The sequence below is a fragment of the Ascaphus truei genome, chromosome 9, assembly GCF_040206685.1.
Source record: "Ascaphus truei isolate aAscTru1 chromosome 9, aAscTru1.hap1, whole genome shotgun sequence".
Taxonomy (NCBI): domain Eukaryota; kingdom Metazoa; phylum Chordata; class Amphibia; order Anura; family Ascaphidae; genus Ascaphus; species Ascaphus truei.
Genome location: NC_134491.1, coordinates 59,020,612 through 59,038,019, shown reverse-complemented (window position 1 = coordinate 59,038,019; position 17,408 = coordinate 59,020,612). Strand labels below are relative to the sequence as shown.

The following is a 17,408-nucleotide window of genomic DNA, read 5'->3' as shown; positions in this document are numbered from 1 at the left end:
ATATATAAAAACAAAAATTGTAGCGCCACAGTATTAATAGTGAAAAATTAAAATACTGACTAAAGTGTTAATAGAATATAGTGAACTTAAGTGTAAAAATGCAAAGTGTAATTACTTATAAACAACATATGAATTATTAATAAAAATGTATCACACAAAACTTCACAACATATACATAAAATATGTGAAAAGTGCAAAAAACGTAAAGGAAAAGAGTCCAACCAGTCCTTTTTAAATCAGTCCATAAAACATGTGGATAATTGATGCTGGTGTGGGGGGTCTTCGGTTGCTCTCAATAAGGATGAACCACATCCAAGATTACCTAAAAAAGAAAAAGAAGAGAGAGCGCACGCCCCATAGCATAATACTGTTGATTTAATAATAAAAAAGGAAGGGAGAGGAGGGGGGAAAGAATAACACTCACAAGAGTATAAATCAATTAAAACATTGTGTGAATAATTCACCACCATACGGTTCTGTATTGTAAACGTCCACAGTTCTTGGCTCCCTCAGGGCTGTATGGAGATGATATTATTCACAGGAGGACCGTGGTGTAATTCGCAGAGAGAATTCAGTCCATGTGTGTCAGAAAAACGCCTCCTTCACTTCAATGGCTGCCGGATCAATCATGCGCTCCAAAGCTGCCTCGTGCGCATGCGCAGCGACGTGATGACTTAATTGCGCAAATTGGATTCCCTGACGCGTTTCGTCACCAGAGGGCGACTTTTTCAAAGGGCTGATACTGAATGGACAAAATTCCTGGTATTTAAAGCCGATTGGTTGCTAAGCAACCCGTGTAGGATAAAAACATCACCTTGAGAAAGGTCCCGTGTGGAGGACCGAAACGTTGGTTTATATATATATAAATACAGGCATACCCCGCATTAACGTACGCAATGGGACCGGAGCATGTATGTAACTATGTAACACAGGCATACCTCGCATTAACGTACGCAATGGGACCGGAGCATGTATGTAACTATGTAACACAGGCGTACCCCGCATTAACGTACGCAATGGGACCGGAGCATGTATGTAACTATGTAACACAGGCATACCTCGCATTAACGTACGCAATGGGACCGGAGCATGTATTTAACTATGTAACACAGGCATACCCCGCATTAACGTACGCAATGGGACCGGAGCATGTATGTAACTATGTAACACAGGCATACCTCGCATTAACGTACGCAATGGGACCGGAGCATGTATGTAACTATGTAACACAGGCATACCTCGCATTAACGTACGCAATGGGACCGGAGCATGTATGTAACTATGTAACACAGGCATACCTCGCATTAACGTACGCAATGGGACCGGAGCATTTATGTAACTATGTAACACAGGCATACCCCGCATTAACGGACGCAATGGGACCGGAGCATGTATGTAACTATGTAACACAGGCATACCCCGCATTAACGTATGCAATGGGACCGGAGCATGTATGTAACTATGTAACACAGGCATACCCCGCATTAACGTACGCAATGGGACCGGAGCATGTATGTAAAGTGAAAATGTACTTAAAGTGAAGCACTACCTTTTTCCCACTTATCAATGCATGTCCTGTACTGTAATCGTCATATACGTGCATAACTGATGTAAATAACGCATGTGTAACAGGCTCTATAGTCTCCCCGCTTGCACACAGCTTCAGTACAGGCAGGGAGCCGGTATTGCTGTTCAGGACGTGCTGACAGGCGCATGCGTAAGCTGCCGTTTTCCTATTGAGCGATATGTACTTACTCGTGAGTGTACTTAAAGTGCGTGTCCTTAAACCGGGGTATGCCTGTATATATATATATATAACTAGCTGATATACCCAGCGTTGCCCGGGCGTGGAAGGGCAGGGGGCATGGAGTGGAAGGGCGGGGGGGGGAGGGGAGTGGAAGGGCGGGGGGGAGGTGCGTGGAAGGGCGGGGGGGCCAAGGGGCGTCGAAGGGTGGGGAGGGCAAAGGGCAGGGGGGCAAAGGGCAGGGAGGGGCGGAGTGGGCAAAGGGCAGGGAGGGGCAAAGGTCAGGGAGGGGAGGGGCGGATCAAAGAGCAGGGAGGGGCAAAGGGCTGGGGGGGCAGGGGGCAAAGGGCTTAGGGGGGCAGGGGGCAAAGGTCTGGGGGGGCAGGTGGAGGGTGGCAGGGGACAAAGGGCAGGGGGAGGGAGGGCAGGGGACAAAGGGCAGGAGGGCAGGGGGCAAAAGGCAGGGGGAGGGAGGGCAGGGGGCAAAGGGCAGGGGGAGGGAGGGCAGGGGGCAAAGGGCAGGGGGAGGGATGGCAGGAGGCAAAGGGCAGGGGGCAAAGGGCAGGGGGAGGGAGGGCAGGAGGCAAAGGGCAGGGGGAGGGGGGGCAGGGGGCAAAGAGCAGGGGGGGCAAAGGGCAGGGGGCAAAGGGCTGGGGGGGCAGGGGGAGGAGGGGCAGGTGGAGAGTGGCAGGGGACAAAGGGCAGGGGGAGGGAGGGCAGGGGGAGGGCAGTGGGCAAAGGGCAGGGGGAGGGAGGGCAGGGGGCAAAGGGCAGGGGAGGGCAGGGGGCAAAGGGCAGGGGGGGCAGGGGGCAAAGGGCAGGGGGCAAAGGGCAGGGGAGGGCAGGGGGCAAAGGGCAGGGGGAGGGAGGGCAGGGGGCAAAGGGCAGGGGGGCAGGGGGCAAGAGGCAGGTGGGCAGGGATGGTAGGGGGTCAGGGAGGGTAGGGGGGGCAGGGAGGGTAGGGGGGACAGGGAGGGTAGGGGGGCAGGGAGGGGGCAAAGGGCAGGGGGAGTCAGGGACGCGTTTAATAACCCATTCCCCTGCATGTACTCACCTTGCACATGGCCGCACTCCTCTTCCTACAGGCTCCTCAGCGGAGAGGCTGAGATGCTCCGGTGAGGATGTGCTGTGCCTCTCGCGGGGAGAGGCGGAGACAGCCGGAGGAGCGGCCTCTGGGACGGGGAGCGGCCTGTATGAGGGAAGAGCTGCAGAGAGTGTGCTCTGTGTGTGTGGGTGGGAGGGGGGATAAGCGGGGCAGGGGGTGAGTGGGGGGGAGAGCGGGGGGGAAGGGGGAGAGCGGGGGGAGGGGGGGAGAGAAGGGTGAGCGGGCGGGGGTGGGGGAGAGCGAGGGGGGGTGAGCGGGTGGGGGGTGAGGGAGAGCGCCGGGTGAGGGAGTGGCCTATGGGTGGTGAGAGCCATGGGGAGCACTCTCGGGGATGGTCAGCTGGGGGAGCGGCCTATGTGAGGGGAAAGCCGCAGAGAGCATGGGGGAGGGGGGTGGGGGGTGGTGGTGTGTGTGTATGTGTGTGTCTCTCCGTCTCTCCTTTGGCCCATCACTCCGCCTCAGGCCAATGAGAGGTGTGCGGGGGCGGGCGGGCCAAGGGAGCAATCTCATTGGCCTGGCCCAAGTTCCAATGGGATTGCCTCTAGGGACACAGGGAGGGACACAGGGAGACACATACAGACACGGAAACATATGACGCTTTCAGAAATATATAGTAAGATATGTCACAGAAAAAGGTCTGCAAGGCTGATTAAAACCTACCATTAAACTATTGCGGAGGTGAAAAGCGGGGCGGCTTGCGGGCTGTGTATTAACCCTTGTCTCGTAGGGGAGATATTGTCCATTTGAGGGACTTTTGCAGAGGTGAAAAGTGGGACCGCTTGCGAGCGGAGTATTAACCCTTGTTCCGGATGCAGGTCACGTGCTCACAGGTGTGCCGTACGTGACAGAACAAGCGTGCTAAGGGTTAACACGTGCGTTTGCTTATACTATGTGGAACTTCGTCACCCACTGGAATGTTAATGAGCCAGGGGGACAAAGAACTTTGAATCCACAGCTGCATTCAATCTGAACACTGTACAGTGTACATCTGGCAGCTAAAGGGTGTGGGCCGTTTGCTGCCGTTCGCGATTTTTGCTGATGTTAAACCTTCTCTATTTCAGTCTGAAACTCACCAGCTCTTTTATCCCTTGTACCCAATTTTCCAACTCTATCTGTCCATTAAATGTCTGTGAATTGACTGTATAACCTCTGTTCATTTAATGTAACCATGTATTGTTATAACTCTGTGCCCAGGACATACTTGCAAACGAGAGGTAACTCTCAATGTATTACTTCCTGGTAAAACATTTTATAAATAAATAATTATAGTAAGTTTTCTTATTGCGCGAAATATAAAATATATAAGCATAGGCTAGAGCAGTCGGGGCAAAACTAGAGGAGTATGCAAAGAAAAGCATCTTAAAAAGGGCCTACAAGACATTGGGGGTTATGCCTGAAAATAAATGGGCTTTGCCATGCAATAAAGCCCGATCAACACTACCACCTCTTAAAGTTGCAGACCAAGCAATATCCTACATGTGTGTGTTTTTTTAATACATCTGTTCTGTACTATGAGAAAATACTTGTAGCATTTAAAAAAGATTGTTTTAAATACATTTTTAATGTTTCTAATGTAGGAAGCATTCCCAAAGTGACAGCCCCCTTCCCCTTCTGATAGGCTCTGGATCTTGAGCCCCGTCCTCTCTCTAGCAGTGAACCAAATGTATCTAGTAACTGCCCAGTCAATCATATTCCAGAAACGACATTGCCCACAATGCTGTGCAAGAACTCAGTTAAATAACCCTGAACAAGCGATCGATCACAGGAGAACGGATCGATCTGCAGCTTAGCTAATCACTTTTCAGCGTGCAAATTGTATTGATGCACATATTGAATGTGGGGAAAAAATACATATATATTTTTAAACGTTAGCTTGAACTGCAGCTTTAATAAACTCCTATTGACTAACATCATAATGTATTATATACATTACTGTGAAGAATGTATTTAATTTTTGTGAAATTCCTGTTATAATAGAATAATATCTGTAGGTGGGAGAGTTATTTATGTAAATACTAATATGTAAAGGAAGTTGGTGTCTTGACATGAAGTGTAATTTAAAAAAAACAACAGATGTCTTATATTAGGCATCAGTTTGTTCATACAAAGTGCTAAAAAAGAAAAATTGAAGTATGGATAGAAAGAAATGAGTACTTCAGTACAGTAGTGGGTGATACCTTTTTTATTTGGGCTAACAAAAGCCTTCAGCTTGTCTTATAATGTCAATTGTTAGTCCAAAAAATAAAGGTCTCAACTAATACTAAAGTACTCATTTGCTCTGGACTATCGCAACTGGACTAACACGGCTATTTGTACTTAAAGCCGCAGTCCAAGCTGCCGGGTTTAGAAAAAAAAAATGTTTTCCCTTTAATATGTGCATCAACATAATCCACACGATGATAAGTAATTAGCTAAGTTGCCGATCAATCAGTTCTCCTGTGATCGATCGGCGAAGATTCGGCTCTGGAGTTCACTAAATGGCTCAGTGCAGCAGAAGAGGACCAAAGATGCTAAGTTCTGTGGGGAAGATCATGTGACCACGCAGTCACTAGATACAATTGGTGCACTGCTAGAGAGAGGGTTGGGCTCAAAAAGGGGTGTACCAGAGCCTGTTTCAGAAGAGGAAGGGGATGTGACTTTGTAAATGGTTGCTATAGAAACAAAAAAATGCTTGTTGCATTATAATACCTTAAAATTTTCATTCACAGTTGTTTAAAAAAAAATGCTACAAGTATTTTCTCATAGTACAGAACTGTTTATTTGTTGTTGTTTTTTTAACCACATGTAGGATATTGCTTGGTCTGCAGCTTTAATTCACGATAGAAAGAAACACACTAAATTGCACATCTCAAAATTGCAAGAGGGAACACTCACTCAACACATCTTTAAGGATTATGTGTTATACATGTGTGATAGGTATACGTGTCATAGGTATGAAATACACTTGTGATACACAGATATGATATAATATATGTTGAAATAAAAGTGGTCTGATAAAACATTAGAAATGTCTCAAATAACTTCTTGCTATCGAAATGTTTTTTTGTTTTTTTTTTACAACATTATGCAAACCAGCCCTGTGTATAAATAGGTTGCTGAGCAGGTTGGATGAAATAGGCTCTAGACCAGGTGTGGCCAACTCCAGTCCTCAAGGGCCAACCACATGTTTTAAGGTTATACCTGCTTCAGCACAGGTGGCACAGTCAGGGATATCCATAATACCTGTTGGCCCTATAGGACTGGAGTTGGCCACCCCTGCTCTAGGCCCATTACAGATACTGTAGACTTATTGTGATTCCAATCCAAACTTGTAAAAAAAAAATATCAGCCCCAAAGTAGTCTTCCCTGTACACAGGAGAAATAGGGTACAATGTTGCCACCTTGTGTTTCGTGCTGTTGACAGCAATCAGGTGATCAGAGATGCAGAGGCATTATTAATATTATTTTTTATTTGTATGGCGCCAACATATTCAGCGGCGATGTACAATGTGGGAGGGAGGACAACAACATTGTTTGACAAAAAGTGTGAATTTACGGTATGTTAACACAAACTGAGACAAAAGGAAAGAGGTCGCTACCCCGAGGTGCTTACAAGTTTATATCGATTTTTGCCAACTGATCTCAATTTATTACATTTTAGTTTTTTTTCTCGGACGACTCATTTGTTTTGTTATACTTTATAATATGTATTATCCCCTTTAATAAAGGATTTGTAGTTGTTAAAGACCATCCAAGTGATTTTTTTTTTTTTACAATTGCTAACAGGATCGTACTTGGTAAATAATCCCTTAAATCAAGATCTACAAATCAGTGCTAAATTTTAGCATGCCTTTACATCCCAATGGGATTAAGGTGTGCTAAACCTTCGCACCCTTTTGTGGTACTGGGTCTTTGTCTTTCGACACCAATGGCATGTGCTCTGGTCAGTGCCCCAGTTTCTTCAAACTCACAGCGTGGGCATGAGAGCACACCGAGAGCACACTGCGTGTATGCAGTTCTGCTGAATGGGGGGCTCAGCCAGGATCTATTGGGGCCAGACTTCCCTCCAACAGACTCCCCTCCCAACTGAAGGAATGCCCCCACACACACAGTCAGGTAACGGGACCACCCCCTGCTCAAACAGTTGGCTGGCACCAGAATACCAGCCAACAGGCCTGTGTGTATTCATCAAACAACCACAAGTTTGTCGTGCACATGAATATGCGCATTGAGTTCTAGTTTCTGTAGGTGCCCTGGCTGCAAACGTCACTGCCTATGCAGAACCCTGATGAAGAAATGCTGGAGCCACTATTGTTAGCCTCCTGTTAATCATTTGATGACCCCTTTGATATGTTAAACCTTCAACAACTTCTTATAAGCGGAGCCACAAATGCCCCCTCCCTCCCTCAAAAAAGTGACAATAAAATGTGCAAGGTTTTCCGACCAGACCACGAGCGAACAATGCCCTGAATGTGTCTCAAGGGTAAAATACTGTAACCAGGAGAGATGGCAATTTACAGTGCCCAATTTGTTGCCATACAGTTTTTAAGAAATTAAATGCTGTATCTATGGACATTCGAGAGAAAAAACCCTAGATATGGTTGTCTACTGCTTTCCAATCTGCTTTCTCCCTTGTAGTACTTCAACGACACAAGGCAGGAATATGCCCCAGTTTCCATTGCAGTCTTTGCAACTCTGTAGTTAATTTATTACATTTGTTCCAGGATTCATTACCCATGTGTATTATTGTTTCAAATATTACCACTTTGAAAGGTCATGTTTTTCATTCGGATATATTGTTCCAATGTTGACATACTTATTTTCATTTTAAATTAGCTCAATCTTTTTTTTTTTCCCTCTCTGCTTAAAAATCACGAGGTTTACTTAGTTTCAAGTTTGTGAACATGAGCTGGTGATTGCATCATCTGACAGCGTTTGACACATGCTGTTTCAGAACCTTCCTTTATAAAGTGACTCACCATAAGAGACGCTTTTAAACTTTTAAAAGGCCCTGGACATCAGAATCATTGAGGCCCCCACTTTGTTGCTGTATTTGTGTTGGATATGCCAATACTCAACGGGATATGATTGAATGTAACTGACTAAGGCCCCTACTTTCAAGGCTTGTGACAGCTGCCCTTTTGCCTTCTCCTAAAGCAGGACCCACTAACTATTGGTCAATACGTATTATGAGCTAATCCATCATAATTCATAGGGGCTGGGGGGGATTTTTTTTGGCCTGGTTAATTGTGTCAATATGTAACAAGCTGTGTCTAATTAGAATGGCTAAAGATGAATGCAACATAAAAACAAAAAAAGTAGAATCACTCCAAAGTTCCCCAAGAGACATGTGGTAAAGTTTGTTACACACTATAGACATGAACTTTTCCATTATGGCTAATGAAAAAGACATTCAATCATTCATTATTTTGATGGCTGTACTTTATAGTAACACTTTTAAGAAATATTGGTGGACATTATAGTATAATTGTACTGTATGTCCATTCATACTTGATATGTTGTAAACATATCTTATATATATTATATAATATAATATTATTTCCCCCTTATATAACACTGACAGTGTATGCAACACTGTATAAAGAATGTTTACAAGCTATAATATAATGTTGGTGCCTGAGGCACAGGAAGATAAAGTGACAGAAGACACTAACCCTGGGACTGAACGAGGCTGCTTTCGAGTCAGTATCATTGTTTTCAGATACATTGCTTTTACTCACCGAGCCACTCCTTCTGCTATGATAATAAATACATTCATGTAGACGTGTTTTTAGTTCGATGGTTTCTCTTTTTCCTTTTACTGATTAGGTTTAACAATATTCCTTTACCTAGACTTGCACCTAATCAGTAATCTCCACACTGTAAGACTTTACAGTATGAGGACAGCATGGTGCAATCTGGACAGTAATTTTGCACCATGTTGACAGTTAATGAACCCAAATAAGTAGAGTTACTAGAGGCACAGGTACAGACGTCTTCTGGACATTCTAGCTTCTTGTTTATTAGAATAACAGTATTGAGATATTTGCAAATCTAGATCATGCATAGAATGACACTTTACAACACTTGCTTGAAAATATCATGTTATTGTTAATTTTTTGTGTGTTTAGTATACCCCGTTTTTTTCGTGACATAACATTATTGTGTGTATAATTTAATGGCCTACATTTTGATTACACAACCTCGTAAGGAGGTAGCACTGCTGCTCTATGGCTCTTTCTGATGTGAGAATTATCCGTGGATATCAAAGATGGTGGCCGTTTCCCCTAGCCTTCAAGTCATATTTCTACTGTAGATCATTCCAGTCATATAATGATTAGCAATTTTGTTTTCGCCATGATAAAAGCACTAAAAAAAAATTAAAAAAATCCTGCATCATTGTGTGTCGTTGTAAAGAACCAATTTGACACTGTGGTGGGTTTTTTTTTGCCCGGTATTTCACATAAGCCGATGTCCTCTCGTGTAACCGAACCACCGCTGCGACACTGGCACATTTCGAAACCAGCTAGCTGTTTCACACTAAAGATACTAGATAAATACATTGTGTAATTCTGAAAGGAAACTCTAGAAGGAAGTGTCATTTAATATGTCAGATTGCAAAGCCTGAAGAAGAAGAAGAAGAAGGGAGGAAAAAAAAGGCACATTGTGGCGCTAATAAATAAAACATAAAGGATTGAACAAAACATGTCACCATCTGACAAGGTAGTTTTTCTTGCAAACAGGTGCACTGCAATTTTAGAAATATGAAATCTTAAGAGGATTGCGTTGCACAATAGATGGCAGCTTAACAGCACGTTGATGCTTTTTGGCAGCCTTTCAAATGTAATGGTATTTTTTTTTCCTTCTCCTTCTTCAAACCTTCCAGTGAGAGGGAGACTGCTGCCAAGAAATAGGAGCCAGTTCTGGATACAGAAAGGCTCACATTTAAAGCAGGGCTTTTTGCCAAGCGCTACAAGGCCAAACTGGAAACGACCACATTGAGTTCATTAAAATGAATGAATAATCAAAATACTATAACTCTTTGCAAATGAAAAAAAAAATTAAGTAATAATCTGTGTAAATGTTTAATTAAATTCACAACTGCTGAAAATTATTTCGAGCGCACTTTGTCTGTTAATCTGGTGAAAAATCCACTACATTCTCATTAAATTGTTCGGGATAACCAAGGGCTTATATGTTAACAAAATATTAGATTGATTCCCAAGCGGAGTTATAATGAAGTTCTTAGAAAATTGACCAGTTCTTTAAATGCCCCACTCAGACATGTTTCAACCTTGAAGGGTATTGAGACATGTCTGTGAGTGGGTTTACTGGCTTTGCATCTCATCCCAGCCTCTGTCTAAAAGCTGTGTTTAAAGCAGTATGCATTGTCTTAAGGATTTGCTTGTGTAATACGAGCTTGAGACAAAAGGTGGCACTGTGTGCTCATTTGCATGTCATTTCCCAGAATCCCTTGCTACAGTGGAAGCGCTGTGTGCTGGGCAATAATGGTGAAAGACAGGGTTGCAGACCTGTCTAAGACATGCAAATGAACATACAGTAATATTTACAGTTGCTATATATATATATATATATATATATATATATATATATATATATATATATATATATATATATATATATATATTTAAACACTTTTTATTTGTACAGTACAAAAGAATTTTCCAACTGGGGTACAAAAATCAAGAGGAAGCAAAATGGAGATTATGACATAAACGGATACTGTTAAATACAGTTTACCATAATGTAAGGTAGGGAGGTTAACAAAAAAAAGGGGGGAGGGGGTGGTATGGGAGTGTAGCCCCTTTGTGCATACTTACATTGGTAGACTGCGGCTAAGATGGTACCTCTTTGGGTGTTCACAGTTGTGTCACTCATTATATCTTGGGGAAAGGGAAACTTGGGTAGGGGATACATAGGGATGCAACAGGCATAACGGTCATACACATATACACTTAATTTGTCATGGTCTCCAATGTTCGAGGTGGGATATTGGAATCAGGTTTATGCAACGTGCTAGATATCTGAATGGTGGTGTTACCGTTCTATGCTTGTGGATCATAGTTCCATTCTGGGGGCCCAATTATAAATGCCCTAAACTAAGGCCATGTCCCTCTCCATTGGGGTGGTCAATGAAAAATTAGATCCAGGGGTCCCAAATTCTCATGAAGCAACTATCCGATAGGACAGGGAAGCTCAAATCCAGTCCTCAAGCTCCCCCCCCCCCCTCCCAACAGATTAGGTTTTCAGAATATCCAGGCTTCAGCACAGGTGGCTAAATCAGAGGCTCAGTCAAAGGCTGAGCCTGACTGAGCCACCTGTGCTTAAGCCGGGACCGATTGAGTCACCTGTGCTAAAGCAGAGACTGATTGAGCCACCTGTGCTGAAGCAGTAATATCCTGAAAACCTGACCTGTTGGGGAGGCTTGAGGACTGAAGTTGAGCCCCCCTATGATAGGAAGCGTGTAAGCTTCTCCATTGTCGTTATGTGCCACGTTGTATTTTTATTTTGTCTATATGTGGGGCTTCTAGTTGCCTCCACTGTGCCGCCACACAGCAGCGAGCCACCATGACGATGTGTTTCACCAGTTTACATGCTCTGTTGGGGAGCTTGTGAATCGGCTTGTTGAGATGGGCCATCCATGGATCTGGACGCACCATGGTTCCTAGGATAGCTGTAATCAGCTCAAATATGCTGGACTACATCCCTGTCACCCTAGGGCGGTACTACCATACATATTTAAGTATGCCCAAATGTCCACAAGCCCTGAAGCACTCTGGGTACAAGCCTCACCAGAGTTAAATACCACCCATGCAGGATTTTACATGCATTTTCTTTCGTGGTGACACATACGGAGCTTGACTGCAACCTCGTAGCCAGTCATACATTTCAAGTGATGCGCCACAATCTCTTTCCCATTGCAGCATGAACCCGCGTTTTGGTAAGGATGCAGAAAAAACATCCAGAGCTCACGGACAGAGTCCTGTTAGAGTATCCATAGTCGGCAAGCAGGCAGAGGTCCAGAGTCCAGGGGACAGGCAAATGGTCAGGGCAGGCAGAAAGCAGCGAGGTCGGGGTCACGGTCCATGGTCAGCAACAAAGGAATCCAAACAAGCAACAGGGAAAGGGGTGACAGTGAAGACTGACAGGAGCTGCAAAACTTAGAATTTTGCTCGGCGAATCCCACTGGGAACTGCAGCCTTAAGTAGCAAGCTGCCCATAACCAAAATGGCCGAACTGAGGCAAGCTGGAACACCCGAACTGCAGCAAACTCAGCACAGATCAGGCAGAATCCTTACATAAAGTGGGCTAGCTGCATATATCGGAACCTTTCCTGCTCTGACAATTGTCTTCTCTCCTTGAGAGTTTCAAAAGGAATTAGTTTGCCCCAGGAGATCATGTCCATCAGCCTTGAATGCCCCGTGTTGTGTGCCAGACGGGAAGTCTGGGTTCTGTAGCAACGGGACCTTTAATGAGTTCTGGGATGTTGAGTTTGATTTTGTACTGGTCTCAAAGATGTAAGGAGTGGTCGGAAAGGACTGAAGGGATGGGTCTCTGTAATCCCCTGATAGCCATAGTAGGGAGCAGAGGTCCTGGGAAGACATCAGGTCTCTTTTGATATCAACCCAAACTCTTGTGTTACAAGGGGACTGCCACATTGTTAGATGGCAGTATTGGAGGGTGAAGTAATATTGTAGGTCCATAAATCCGGGAGAGCCAACTCCCCAAGGTCCCAGGACATCAATCGCATGGTGTTTCCTGTGCCTCTTATGGTTCTATATGAATTTAGAAATAGCAACCAATAGGGCGCTGATATCCCTGTATATAATTGGTATGGGAAGGACCCTAAAAGGTACATGATCCTAGCCAGAAGGTTCATCTTTACCGAACACACTCTGCCCAGCCATGAGATGCAATATTTGTCCCACGAGTCTAGCTCCTTTATTAAGGTTTTAATTAGTTGTGGGTAGTTGGCGTGGTACATCGCCCTCTCTCCCCTCTTTCTCACTCTCACTCTCGCTCCCCCTTTTACTCTCTCTAATAGTTTCCCCCTTTCACTCTCTCTCCTTCTATCATAGTCTCCCACTCTCACTCTCTCTCCCCCCTCTTTCTCCCACCCTCTTTCTCTCCCCCCTCTCTCTGTCTCTCCCTCACTCCCCCACTCTCACAATACACCCCTCACCACAATACACACACACACAATACCCTCTCCACAATACACACACACAAACCCCCCCTACACAATACACACACACAAAAAAACCTTCCCCCAATACACACACAAACCCCACTCCCCACAATACCCATGCAATACCCCCACCCCCACAATACCCACGCAAAACTATCCTCCCCCACAATACCCGCACCCCCCCAATTCCCACACAAAACGACCCTACCCCACAAAACCACCACCCTATACCCACACAAAACCACCTTCCCCCACAAAACCACCCTCCCCCACAATACCCACACAAAACCACAATCCCCCACAAATCTCACCACCCCCACAATACCCAAACAAGACCACCCTCCCCCACAAACGCAACACAACCTTACCTTGGGGAGAGCCCACGGTGCCGCGCAGTCGCGGACATTGGGCCCGAGTTCCTGCCGGGCCCTACTTCTGGTTCGCATCTAGGGGCAGAGGAGGCCTGGACCAGCTGGGGGGAAAGGAGGCCCGGATGAGTAGGATGGGGGGAAGAGAGGAAGCCCGGCAGTCGGATGCAACTTCAAGAACCGGGCCCACCCCTCTGCGCCGGGATGGATGTCCCAGCTCTCCCTCCTGGTTAGAGCGCAGGGTCGCATGTGCCGCGTGTTTGACAGCCCTGCTCTATTTGATCTATGGAAATGCTATTCCCTGTCTTGTGCTTTTTTTTTTTTACAAATCGGAGAGGTTGTTCTGGAGTCTGATCTTTTTCCTGTGGCATGCTATGTTTATTAGAGGTCTTTTCAACACTGCCTTACAGTATGTTCCTCCCACACTGTGCTATATGGTGTATCAAGGTTTTGTTTATGGTAAAGTATGAGTTCATTGTGATAGTATCTCTGGGACATATAATAGGGAGTCATTCATTCTCCATGAGAAAGGACTGCTGTGTGGCCTTGTGTTCATTAAATCTATAGTGGTCATATCATGGTCTGACCATGTTATGGGGTATATCCGTGTGTCTGTGAGTATACTCATGATATCTATGTCTACAAATACAGTATCTAGTCTATACGCAAATAGGACTCATGAACAGTTGAAAAGAAAGTATAGTCTCTCTCCTGTATGTGTACGCTCCTCCATGTGTCTATTCTTCTGGCCTGCTTGCACACTTCCTTGAGTAGCCTGGTGTCCCCTGAAGTCACCTGACTTTGTTTAGCTCTCGTCGCTCAATCTGACTGTTCAAGCTCGGATCGAGAGTCGTATTAAAGTCTCCTCCCAGAACTACCCTACCCTCCCTGGCTGGCACCCCCTAGCTTACTAAAAAAAATGCCTTAAAAAGCTTTCCCTGTCTGTGTTGGTAGCATAAAGGTTTGCTAAGGTGAACGTGCTCCACCTATTATACCTACGAGGATCAGATACCAGCCCTCCATATCTGATACTATTTTGTCTAAATTGAAGGGTGTGTTATTGTGAAGCAAGATTGCTACGCCTCAGGATTTGGATTGGGCGAAGGCTATAGTATTCAGTGTATTGTTTGTCGAGGGGTTTTGATTTGGAGCTAAAATGTGTTTTCTGGAGGATGACTATGTTGACCTTGAAGCACTTGTAGTCTGTTAGTGCCATCTTCGTTTTCGAGGACTGTTTAGGCCCCTTGTATTGTGAGATATGATTTTTAGAGCAGACAAATTAGACAGTAAAAAGTATTATAGCATAATGTGTGCCAACCTAGTGAAATGTGTTCCTTCTGTTTAGCGGAGGACCTGGAAATTGTGAGAAGACCTGGTGAATATGTTGACACCAGCCTTTGCGCATGGAAAGGGTGTTGAGAACAAGAATAAACATAACACGATATGGGGATAACTAGAAAAACAGTGATAATAACCTGAATAACAAAGTGAATTTGAACACATGGAAACGTTAATAGTAATCTTGGTACATTCTCCACAATGTACCTATGATGTGGGCAGCACCGGGTGGCCGGCACCAGTAGTGCATTGCCGCCTTTGTGGAAAAATCGTAGTTGGTACCCAAATGGGGGGGCTTGCATTAGTGGGTGCTTCCATCGATGTAGCAAAGTCACCTCTCCAAGCAGGACCTCTTTTGGTTGCTTTGCAGGTGGGGATTTGTTGAACCACGTAAGGCTAGAAATTGCATAGTGAAAGGAGCAAAAGTTCTACTACCAAAAGGCTAAGATATTGTGCCTTACTTTTAAGGTGATGGGGTTACACCAAAGCTAAAGCTCCCATTATGGGACTCCAACGCCACGTGCGACACGGCACCATTTTCTGGTCGGCTGACCACGCTCTTCCTCTTCCTGAAAGTCTTCTGAAGCCACAGTTTGCTTCTCCCCCCCCCCCTTTGTCATGCCTGCCGGATTAGCAGGAGAGATGAGAGTTCACTGAACCCACTTTTTGATGAAATTGAGGGGGGGGGGGGGGGTTGGGGGTGCTTATGTTGCTATATAGTGCCTGCCAGCGGCTGAGCTGAAGTAACTCACATCCATCTTGTTCAGCTCCAACCGGAGGTCCCCCACATCAAAAAATAAATAAATTGGAGATTTTTATGAGTATATTTGATGATGGAAGAACAGTGATATAAATGTGCACATTTGTATTTCCACAATAACTATTACAATTATCGTCCCCTCCTTCAAGACTTTACAATCCTCTGCCCCCTTTCCATCTCTACTCTGTTCTCTTGTTATGTCTGCGTTCTGCTCCATGTTTTTTCCTTTCTGGCCCTTGTGTCTTCAGCTTTCTCAGCATGAAACCTTCCAACGCGTTTCATGGAAATAGAACATCCACTTCATCAGACAGTGCACTCCACAACATAGTATCATTAAAAAAAAATCAAGAATGATCAAAGATCTTTAATCTTTTAACAAAACTGCTGCAGGATGGATTTACAAAATAGTTACACACAATTTATGCAAAAATGCATCATCAATTCAGTAACTCAAACTTCCATAGAAAAATATTCATATGCATATCTAAGGGAAACAATACTCTCATCAATTACCCAATTACCAATAGTTAAAAAAAAATGGAGGTGTAATATAGAAGTGAAAGAGCCCAAACGTACCACTTCAACTCACAGGGTCCTTAAAGCGAAACTCCAATATAAAATAGACCCAAAGAACAAAAAGGAGGAGGAGCTATAGAAAAGTCCCAAAGGAATATTCGATATAGAGAGACAATATCAATGTCCTCATTAAGGATATTCTCAACCAGGAGGACTTCTATACTTTTAAACTGTCCTGCAGAGTTTTATACTCCCTCTCAGTATACAGACTAACATCATATGGTTGAGAAGCAGGTGCCCAGGAAGGATCTGCAAATGAACCCTCATCGTGGAGACACAGAAGTCCTGCCGGGCTGTTCTAATACCCCGTAGTTGGCCTTCAACAGATTGATGATGAGCCTTTTATCTTTGCTATTCGTATGTGCAATACTTACCAAATATAACTATACTACCCTAAGAGCCGTCATGCACTTTTCTCTTTTTGTTTCCGATCCCTAAATGTTCTAGACGGGAAGTCATCTTTTTTGAAGAGCGTGGACTTTTTTTTCAAAAATTTCAGTGGTTTTTTATAATTGGGTTTTAAAGTATGTGAAGAAATGAGGCCGCGCTCGTGCGTCCCAGGTGTAAGTAGTTCAATGTGGATGACTTAAACGCCTTGCTGCTGATGTTTGGGAGTCCCCCAAGCTCCAGATGGCAATCTTTGAAGACATAAAAAGGAACACAGAACGCGCCGGGGACAAGTATAAAATTGTATTTGACAATAATAAAAAAGCAAGTAGACACTTAGGCCAAGCTCATACACTCCGCTTGCTTGCGAGAGTGCAAGCTCTTGCTGCACAAGCACACGCGATCTGTGTGCATAGTGTAGGACAAGCATGTAAAACTCAAAGACTAACCCGGGCCAAATAAACAAGGTTTAAGTTTAGGTGGGCCGCAAAAAAACAAAAACTTCAATTTTCATAGAAACGTAGGTTTATTTCGAAAAGTACACTATAAAAAAAAAAGAACAAGAACAACGATAAAATTAATGTTTTCTTCCTGACACTTGGCATCTATGACTCTCTCTCTTTCACTCTCAGACTCTCTCTCTCTCTCTCTCTCTCTCTCAGACTCTCTCTCACTCTCAGACTCTCTCTCACTCTCAGACTCTCTCTCTCAGACTCTCTCTCTCTCTCTGACTCTCTCTCTCTCTGACTCTCTCTCACTCTCTCTCTCAGACTCTCTCTCTCTCTCTCTCTCTCAGACTCTCTCTCAGACTCTCTCTCTCTTAGACTCTCTCTCTCTCAGGCTCTCTCTCTCTCTCTCTCAGACTCTCTCTCACTCTCAGACACACTCTCTCAGACACTCTCTCTCTCAGACACACTCTCTCTCTCAGACACTCTCTCTCT

General features: G+C 44.6%; 1 protein-coding gene and 1 long non-coding RNA gene across 3 annotated transcripts in view; one reads left to right on the top strand and one right to left on the bottom strand.

The window, feature by feature from the left end:
- The window catches only part of LOC142503114 (galectin-3-like), a 506,920-nt gene that overhangs the window by 178,047 nt on the left and 311,465 nt on the right, over positions 1-17,408 (top strand). The gene's annotated exons all lie outside the window — the stretch shown is intronic.
- Positions 1-17,408, bottom strand: part of LOC142503113 (uncharacterized) — a 45,787-nt gene that overhangs the window by 4,607 nt on the left and 23,772 nt on the right. Inside the window, exon 3 of one of the 2 annotated variants that reach the window (XR_012803941.1) lies at positions 13,407-13,510. The exons of the other annotated variant lie outside the window; for it this stretch is intronic. This is a non-coding gene — a long non-coding RNA (uncharacterized LOC142503113). The remainder of the gene's footprint in view (positions 1-13,406; positions 13,511-17,408) is intronic. 2 annotated transcript variants of the gene reach the window in all.